Raw genomic sequence first — 8,368 nt, 5'->3', positions numbered from 1 at the left:
GGCTCAGGTCCAAATGGCCCTGACCTGGGGCGGGGGGGTGGCGTGCTCTGGCTCTGGGACAGCTGGGGCCCTGGCACCGGCTCCAGGCTCTGGGTTTAAAGGGCTTTAAAAGCTTATTAAAAAGGTTCCGTAGACATCAAATGGCTCTTAAAAATCAATATTTTGATGATTTGAGTGCAAGGGAATCAGAAACATATGGATCAAATTGCCCTCAAATTATACACACTTTTTAAAAATGTGTTGGTCTTTAGCAGGCTCCAAATATTTGAAAAACAGACAGACACAATGTCCTCATCTCCAGACAGAGGTCACCTTGAAGAATCTGCAGAGGAGGTCCATAGGAGCTGGCAGAGCTCAGTGGGAAAGTCGTGGTAAGTCCTCTAGGGGGCCTTCTGCATAGGTGGGATGGCATGGAGCAGTTACATTCTTGAGTATATGAAGAGGTTTGCTGCTATGGCTCTGGTTTCCCCATAAGACAGGTAGGCTCTGAGAGCAGAGTTCAAAATTCACAGTTCTCATCTCAAACCCTCGTTCTCCCGAAGCCCAAGGCGGGAAGAACAAAGGTGTGTCTGGGATCTAAAGGAAAGGTGTTTCACATATGAGCTTGGCTTGACTCAGTTCAAACCCACTCCTGGTTTCTGCACCCGCTTCTTCCTCTGTCCTGGCACCAAACCTTGCCTTGGGAGAAGCGTCAGAGGCCATGGGGACTAATCATCAGTCTGGTGGAATGCCAGCTAGGGGGGCTGTGGGCTTCGTTTTGGGCGAAGAGCTCCAGCCTTTCAGTTTTCAGAGGTGGCAGTTGAGTTGGGAGCGGGGCACTCTGTCTTTTGAACTCTGTCCCTGGAGCCCGGAGGACATGAAGCACACCTAGAGCCTGGCCTAAGGACAAAGCAACTCCAGGGGGTAAGTAGGGACCTGTCTGGTTTCCTCTTCCAGACCATTCTGCCCCCTTAGGCCTTTTTGGTCAAAACCAAGTCCCAAGTAAGCTGAATGGAGGGAGAAGATGAGAGATTACTGTCCTGGAAGGAAGGAAGGTGGCTCAGATTCGTCCTTGACTACTCCATCTTTTTAGGATTTGCCTTCTCCTTGGACCTCTGAGCCTCGCCTCTCTCCATCATAAACTTGCGATGCCCATTAGTCCCTAAACACCGGACTAATGCATTCCAGGCCCCCAATGGCAGTCCCCAGGGCCTCACAGTTCCGCTGCTGGCTCCTTAGGTGGTCCTTGTGGGTCTCGAGTGCTCCTCTGTCAGAATCAGCACGTTCCATGTGGATGAGCATGGGCCAGGATCAAGGCTTGCGTCTCTCTCAGCTCCTCAAGCCCACAGTTACTGTCCAGTCTGAGGAGGACCAGAAACTGAAAAGGTGGCAACTGGGCAAGGTCTCAAGTTGGTGGCCCAGGACTATGGGACAGAACAGGCCACTAGCAGGTGGCCACTGGCCTTTGGGGAGACATTAAGAGCCTCAAAGGAGATAAGCCAGCCGTGTCTGCTCACTTTATAGATTCTTTGCAGCCTGCGCCCTGCATTTTCTCAGAGAATTCTGATGACAAGCCTCACACCTGAATGGGAGTAGGAGGGTTGGTAAAGTGGGGGATTCACTGGGATCTAGACAGAAAAAAGAAGCAGGATGCAAACAGAGTTCGAGGACACCTGAATGCTTTTGGGTGTCTCAGGAAAGGGCTGAGAGTTGGTGACTGAATCCTGAGGAACATGGCCATTTTGCCTGCACAAGCTGGTGTATGGCATTAAAAACGCAGATGAAAACAACAAGCAGGGACTTATAGGTGTCTTTTTAACACAATGAAAGGAAGGGGAGCAGGAAGTGGTGCCTGCCTCAAATTCTCCTTGTCACTTAGCACTCATCTCTGGAGATCCCACCATAGAAAGAAGCAAGGACCTGACTTGGACCAGACAGATGAAATGGCAGCCGAGGGAAAGAGACTCCTCTGTACACAGGGCTGCCCTGCTAAGAGTGTGCCGGGGTCTGCGCCAGGACAAAGGAAGGTCTCTGAGTCAGGACTAGGCCTGGGCCTCGGTAGATCTGCAATGGCCCTCCAGCCCTGCCTCCACACTTGACAGTCTAACATCCGAGGATGCCACATCACTTGCCTGAGAGAACACCCCCTCTCTGAAGCTTGGTGTAACCCCCGCCACCACTTCTGATGGTGACTCCCACATCGACATGGTGCATCTGGGGATCACGCTAAACTCAATTTTACTAGGGTGTACCCCATCCCCCACCCGTTCTCCTGCCTCTCTACCCTCTCCCCTCCATAGCACACCGACGCCTGGGTTCAGATTCCTTTCTCCAAAATCTCTACGCTGGCATCTTTGTCTCAGATCTACATTTTTATGGTCCAATGGGTTGTACAGCCAAAGCTGACAAGTCCTACCCTTTTGCTGGACTCCTGTATGTCATTTGCCACTCAGTTGAACAGACCACAATTCTAGGATTTATCCTTGACCTTGACCTTGTCCTCATCCCCTCAGGTCTGTTCATCATAAGCCTCCCTACTCGCTCTGCTCTCACATCTGCCCCTCATCTTCTTCCCATAGGCTCTAATGTCACCCAGTCTTTTTTTTCCTTTCTCCTTTTTTTAATTGTAGAAATGAAACCCAGGGCCTCATGCATGCTAGGCAATTGCTTTACCACTGAGCTATTTCCCTAGTCCTTGTTTTACTTTTAAAATTTGTATGTTTATGTGCACACGTGTGCAAGTGTGTCTCGGCCAGATAGAAAAGGCAGGTGTTCACGTTGAGAATGCTCCACCTTATTATTCATTTCCCTATTGTTTTTGAATGACAGCCTGTCACTGCACCTGGAGCTTACTCATTTGGCTTAACTGGCTGGCCAGAAAGCCCCAGGGATGCTCCTGCCTCTGCCTCCCCAGGGATGGGGTCCCCGTGCTGGCTTTTACATGGATGCTGGGAGTCTTCATTCCTATGCCGTAAGCACTTTACCAACTAAGCTGCCTCCCTAGCTCTCACTTCTTTATTTTTTTATTCAGAATCTTAGCTAAGCTGCTCAGACTAGCCTTTGAATTCACTGTGTAGCTCAAGTGGGCTTTGAACTTGTGATATTCCTGCCTGAGCCTTCCTCGTAGCAGGAATTACAGGCCTGTGCCACCATGCCTTCCCACCCATCTTTGCTGCTCTTTCGAAGAGAGCAGGCCATCTGGAACAGGCTTCTCGGGCTTTCTCTCAAGGATCTGGAGGACTCCTCACTGCCTACCCCGTGACTTCCGAGGCAGAAACTGGCTTCTGTGAGCTGGCCCCATGCTTCTTCTAGCCTCTCTGGCTCCTACCCTGCCCCCACCCTCTAACCCAGGCCCAGGGAACCCCTGGCAAGCCCAGGTAGCTTCATTCTACTCACCTCTTGTGCCTTTGCATATGCTGAGCCCTGAGCCTGCACCCATGCTCACCAGCCCCTCTCTAGGCCCAGGCCTCCCTGACATCCCTAGTTCCCAGACTGTCACACCCAGCCCAGAACAGTCTTCAGCAGCACTGCTTCTTCATCTTCCTCCTAAAGAGCTAGCTGCTCTCAGTGACAGCTCAGTGCTGGGTAATTGTGCCTCTGACAAAGAATGCAATGGCTGTGTCTAAGCAGTTGTCGCCAGCCACGCCCTCGAGACTTCTTTTTCAGGTCCTATTCAGTGTGCTCTTCTGGCTTGCGTGCCTTGTCACCAGGCATCTGGTCCTTTGCAACACACAACCCAGTTTTGATTTTTGTTGTTGTTTTGTTCATTTATTTTCCTGTGGAGGTGCACACGCCACAGCATACATGTGGAGGCAGTCAGAGGACGAATTTGTGGGGCTGGATCTCTCCTCCACCTTCTCAAAGAAAGGTTCCAAAGATTGCTCTGAGGTCGCCAGGCTTGCACAGCAATCTCCATTGCCTGCTAAGCCAACTCACTGGCCCTTAAAAAAAAAGTTTAGGATGTTTTGGGTAGTCAGGCTGGTAGGGCAGGCTTGGGGACTCTCCTTGTCCCTTCTGGCAACCAAGGGAAAGTACAGAAAGCCAGGTTCCCTCACAGTGAGCCCCCAAAGGTAAGCTTTGGGCCTGGCACAAAGCCGTGGTAAGAGGATGGGGGGAAAAAAAACCAATAACCAAAAACCAAAAAAAAACCCCAAAATGTCTCCATGACCTCACTGCAGACAGAGCTGGCCAGGCCCCTGCGAACAGTCCCCAGGCCCCTTCAGCATTCTGTTGTCAGTGTTCCCTCCCAGCCTGCTCCCACTCTGCATGCTGGCTCTTGGAGACACTAATGCTGTCACCGTCCCAGTGGATGTGTGCTGGGGCCAGGGGGACTGTGTGTGCGTGTGTGCAGGCACGAGGGGCTCTGAGGGGGCTCCGAGGGGGCTGAAAACAAAGGCCCAGAATGAGATCCAGGGCACAGCTGAACTGCCCTGAACTCGCCTTTTTGTTTTCAAGGAAATGCATAATCCAAGAACCACCCACAGCCTGGCGGCCCAGCTAAGCACGGCTGGAATGCGCTGCCCTTCCCGTTAGTGATTTTTTTTTTTTTTTTTTTTTAGCCTGTAACCCTTCCCCTGCCGCTCCCAGCTCCTCAGCTGCTGGGGGCCGGCTCTGCCTCAGCCTCCTCAGAGATCCACTGGGAAGGATGGACACCGAGCCCAACTTTCCTGAATGCTCTCCAGCTCTGTCCTACGTGTGCAGACGTGGCCAGTGGGTGCAGGGACGAACTGTGGCCTGCAGTTTCTTCCCCCACTCAGAGAGGCACTACAGGTAGGCCAGGCTGGAGAACTGCCAAAGGCTGGGGATACCTGGAGGGTCCCGAGATCCTTTTTATGACTGTGAACCGTGTCACTGTGAGCTAGTAGAAGAATATGAGGAGGGGGACTCTGGCGTGTGTCCAAGATCGTCAGTAGGAGGGGAAGCACTGCTCTGCAATTCCCTCAGACCCTCTCTGTCCACCCACCCATGCCAGCATCCCTTCGAGCCTTCACCTCAGGAGGAGGTGGCACTGTCTGCCCCATGTTTCTTCCCTCAGCTGTCTCTCTCACAAACACCAGGGCAGAGCAAGCCCCCGCTTCCCCCCGCCCCAGCTGAGCTTGGTGCTAAACTGAGCTGTACATTCTCAATCCCAGAGGCTAAGAGGTCAGGTGTTTAACCTCTGCCCACCTCACCTCCATCCCGTTCCCACCCCAGCCAGCCCTCTGTTCTTCAGGTTAGAGACCTCCTGCAGAATTCCCTGAGGTGACTGTGGCTCCAGGCCGGCCTCTGCTCACATGGAGGCGGGTGTGGGGGTAAGAGACAGAACGGAGCGCTGCCTGTTGAGTCCTCCCCGTTCTCCTTCGGAGGCCTGGCCTCTGGCCAGGGAGGAGTGCTAGAGGTCAGCTCAGCCTCTGTCTCTCCTGAAGATAGGAAGGTGAGTCCCTTCAAACGGAGGTGCTTAGAACCACGGTGGAGCTATCCATTTCAGAGGCTGGGAGACTGGGGTCTATCCTGAAAAAGACCAAGACCCTTGGGTTGAGTCTCAGGCTTTAGGGTCCAGGCTGGCTAGTGCCCTGGGCAGCTGGCAAGAAGGACAGAGCCAGGACGAAGCTCAGCGTGGCCCTACTGAACATTTGGTGCAAATCAAAGGCCTTTTCCAGCCAGGACAGGAATGCTGCCGAGTGGGATTTAGGACCAGACCTGGCAGGGATTGAGTCCTAATTGAGGCCCTTTTAGACTTTTAATTATAAGCAATATTTTCCCCAAGCTTCCTAAATTGACCGTGGAGACCCGCTGGTGTTAGTGCCTGTGCCATGAACAGGAAGGGGGTAAATGGTTGTTTAAAAAAAAGTGTTTGCAGCAGGCTTATTTTAGTAAGCGTTTTGAGGTGAGAACGCTCACCCAAAAGCAGACACTGAAGTCATGTTTCTGGGAGGAACAGGCATGAGTTTAGAGGTGGACGCCTGCAGGCATGATCAGACACATGGGCGGAACACGCGCTTAGACAAACACCTGTAGAGGAACACACAGTACAGACAGTTGCATAAACACTAAACTGGAAATCCCTCCCTGAGCACCTGGAAGCTTCAGAAAAGAAAATACTGTTGGTGGCTCCGCCCACTCCTCACCTTTACCTCCTCCCAGCCCTCTAGGCTTCTGAGGCCTTTCAAAGGCCTGCTTACAGAGGCATGGTAACCAGTATGCAGTGGGCTGGCAGCTAGGTGCTTCTGCTAGTGTCCCGGCCTCAGGGAGGCTCAACTGTCTGGGAAGGAACACCAAGCCTTTGTAGGAAAGACGGTCAGCCTTCAGCATCCCAGTTAAAATCTTGAGGCAACTTCCTAGTAAGATACCCCAGTAGTCTGAGGAACAGCCTGTCCAAATTACGGAGGCAAAGCTCTGAGGTGTCTCTGGAAATCTGGCTTCCAGGGAGCAAGCTTCCCTAAGCACAGGATTGCCTACAAGAGCAAGCTACAGGGATCCCACAGTGGGCCTGGTGTGTAGCCTGTCTTTACAGGCTCACCCATTCTCCCTTCACCCTGGAAGCACTTGACCCCTTTGCTGTAACACTGAACCATCAATGCTGGGCTCTGAAGGTCCCAGGAGCTAGAAAAAGCAAATACACAGACAAGGTGACAGCTTGGACATGAGAATCCCTTCCTAGTGTCCACCAATGAACTTACAAATGGCCACAGATAGGCCTCTGAGAGGGAGGGAGGCCAGAGACAACCTTGCCTGCTCCGGCATCCTGCCAAGAGTACTCTGGGACAGTGGGAGGCATGTGGAGCCCAAAGGCCAGACCAAGATCTTCTAGCCGGGGTTTGAGCAGAAGGAACCTTGGTGGCTGTTACAGGCGGTTGCTGTTGTACTTATCTGGGGCTCCTGGTTCTTACACCACGTCCTCAACGGCCTCTGGAGTCAAGGGGCCCTGTTGTTCCCTCCCCAAACAGACCGTTATGGTTTCCGTTGTTTGGGGAGGGGGGTGGGGGCTGTCTGCTTAATTAATCATTTTGGGCCACCCTGGGAAACTCATTAAACCACCTCAGGCTGGGAGCCGGAACGCTGCCCTCAAAGTTAGACAGAACTTTCTAGTTTGCTATACTGGGGTCCTGTTTTCTTTCCATTCATACATACATATGTGTAGGAAAAGGTGTGTGTGTGTGTGTGTGTGTGTGTGTGTGTGTGTGTGTGTGTAGCAAGCGTACCCTTGCAGCTACCATTCTCTGTGTGTTTTTGTTTCCTAGATTCTGCAAGGAACTTCCCCTGATTCTTCTTAATTACCAGTGGAGAAGAAATTCAAGATGCCTAGAGCAAAGGTCAAACTCCACCTGTTTTCCTTGCACTTCATTTGCTGGCAGTTCCCACAATAGTGTAGATAAGTAAAAGATTAAGGCAATCTTTTCTAATTAAAGTAATTTTAAAACGGGGGTGATTGTACCTTTCATCTGAAAGGGAAAATATTTACTCATCTAACTGCAGGCCCTTTAAAAGCATTCAGGAGGTCTATTTGGATAAAAGGATGCGGATGCTTCTCCCCTTCCCCCATCTCCTGCTCTCCGCCTGCACACACACACACACACACACACACACACACAGAAAGAGAGAGAGAGATTGGTTTATGGAGCTTGGGATAGTCAGGCAAGGGCACCCGGAAAGCCAGGCAGGAAGGAGGGAAGCTAAGAGCCCTGGACCCTTTGGCCTGCCTCCTGACAAGCATAGCAGGGTCAACTTCTGGAGCCCTTGGAATTTGGGTTTGACCCATGGTGGCGCTTTCTTTTTTTTTTTTTTTTTTTTGTGCTTGTTTTCATTTTTACGAAGCTAGGTCTTCTTGCATAGACTGGCTTTTTACAAGAAGAAATTTCTTACAACTTACCATGCAGTCAAGGCTGGCCTGGCTTATCCTGGTGCTTCGGCCTTCGAGGTGCTGGGTCTTCAGGCATGACTGGCTCTACAAGTGATGTTTCACCATTTCTCTCTCTTCCTAGGCAATGACCCAAGGCCCTTGGCTGGCCTCTGGCTGCTAAGTCCCCTTTAAGCCTCTTCCCCCTTACTTGGATGGGTGGTTGGTCAGCCTTCCCCACCCACGGCTCAGCGGACAGTTCTTACACTGGTCTTTTGTACAAGTCCATGTGCCAACCAATAAATATTTACTCAGTAATGGAGGGTGTGTATGTGGCATGGGCTTCCTGCAAGATGAGCAAAATCTAGCAGTGGTCTTCTGCTCCTACCCCAAAACTAAGCCCAAGCCGTATGGTGTGGTGTCTCTTTGGTTTCTAGAGGCAAATGAATCACCCGGTTTTCTGGTGTGTGAGGCTGAATGGCACAAGTTGAAACTTTCCAAGATAGGGGGCTTCTCTAGTGAGGTGTGGCACTGGAGACAGAGGCAGCCTACTCCAGGGGGTAGGGGCTGGGA

The 8,368-nt window shown here is 51.7% G+C and overlaps 1 long non-coding RNA gene across 1 annotated transcript; it reads left to right on the top strand.

Moving 5' to 3' along the window:
- The first annotated feature begins 240 nt into the window (after window positions 1-240).
- Window positions 241-7,382, top strand: LOC132648775 (uncharacterized). Its single transcript, XR_009587185.1, has 3 exons — window positions 241-371; window positions 4,539-4,749; window positions 7,200-7,382. It is a non-coding gene; the product is annotated as an uncharacterized LOC132648775 (long non-coding RNA).
- Window positions 7,383-8,368: the final 986 nt, after the last annotated feature.

The sequence above is a fragment of the Meriones unguiculatus genome, chromosome 1 (genome assembly GCF_030254825.1).
Source record: "Meriones unguiculatus strain TT.TT164.6M chromosome 1, Bangor_MerUng_6.1, whole genome shotgun sequence".
Taxonomy (NCBI): Eukaryota; Metazoa; Chordata; class Mammalia; order Rodentia; family Muridae; genus Meriones; species Meriones unguiculatus.
The sequence above is the reverse complement of the archived record's forward strand: the minus strand, read 5'-3'. Positions and strand labels throughout refer to the sequence as shown.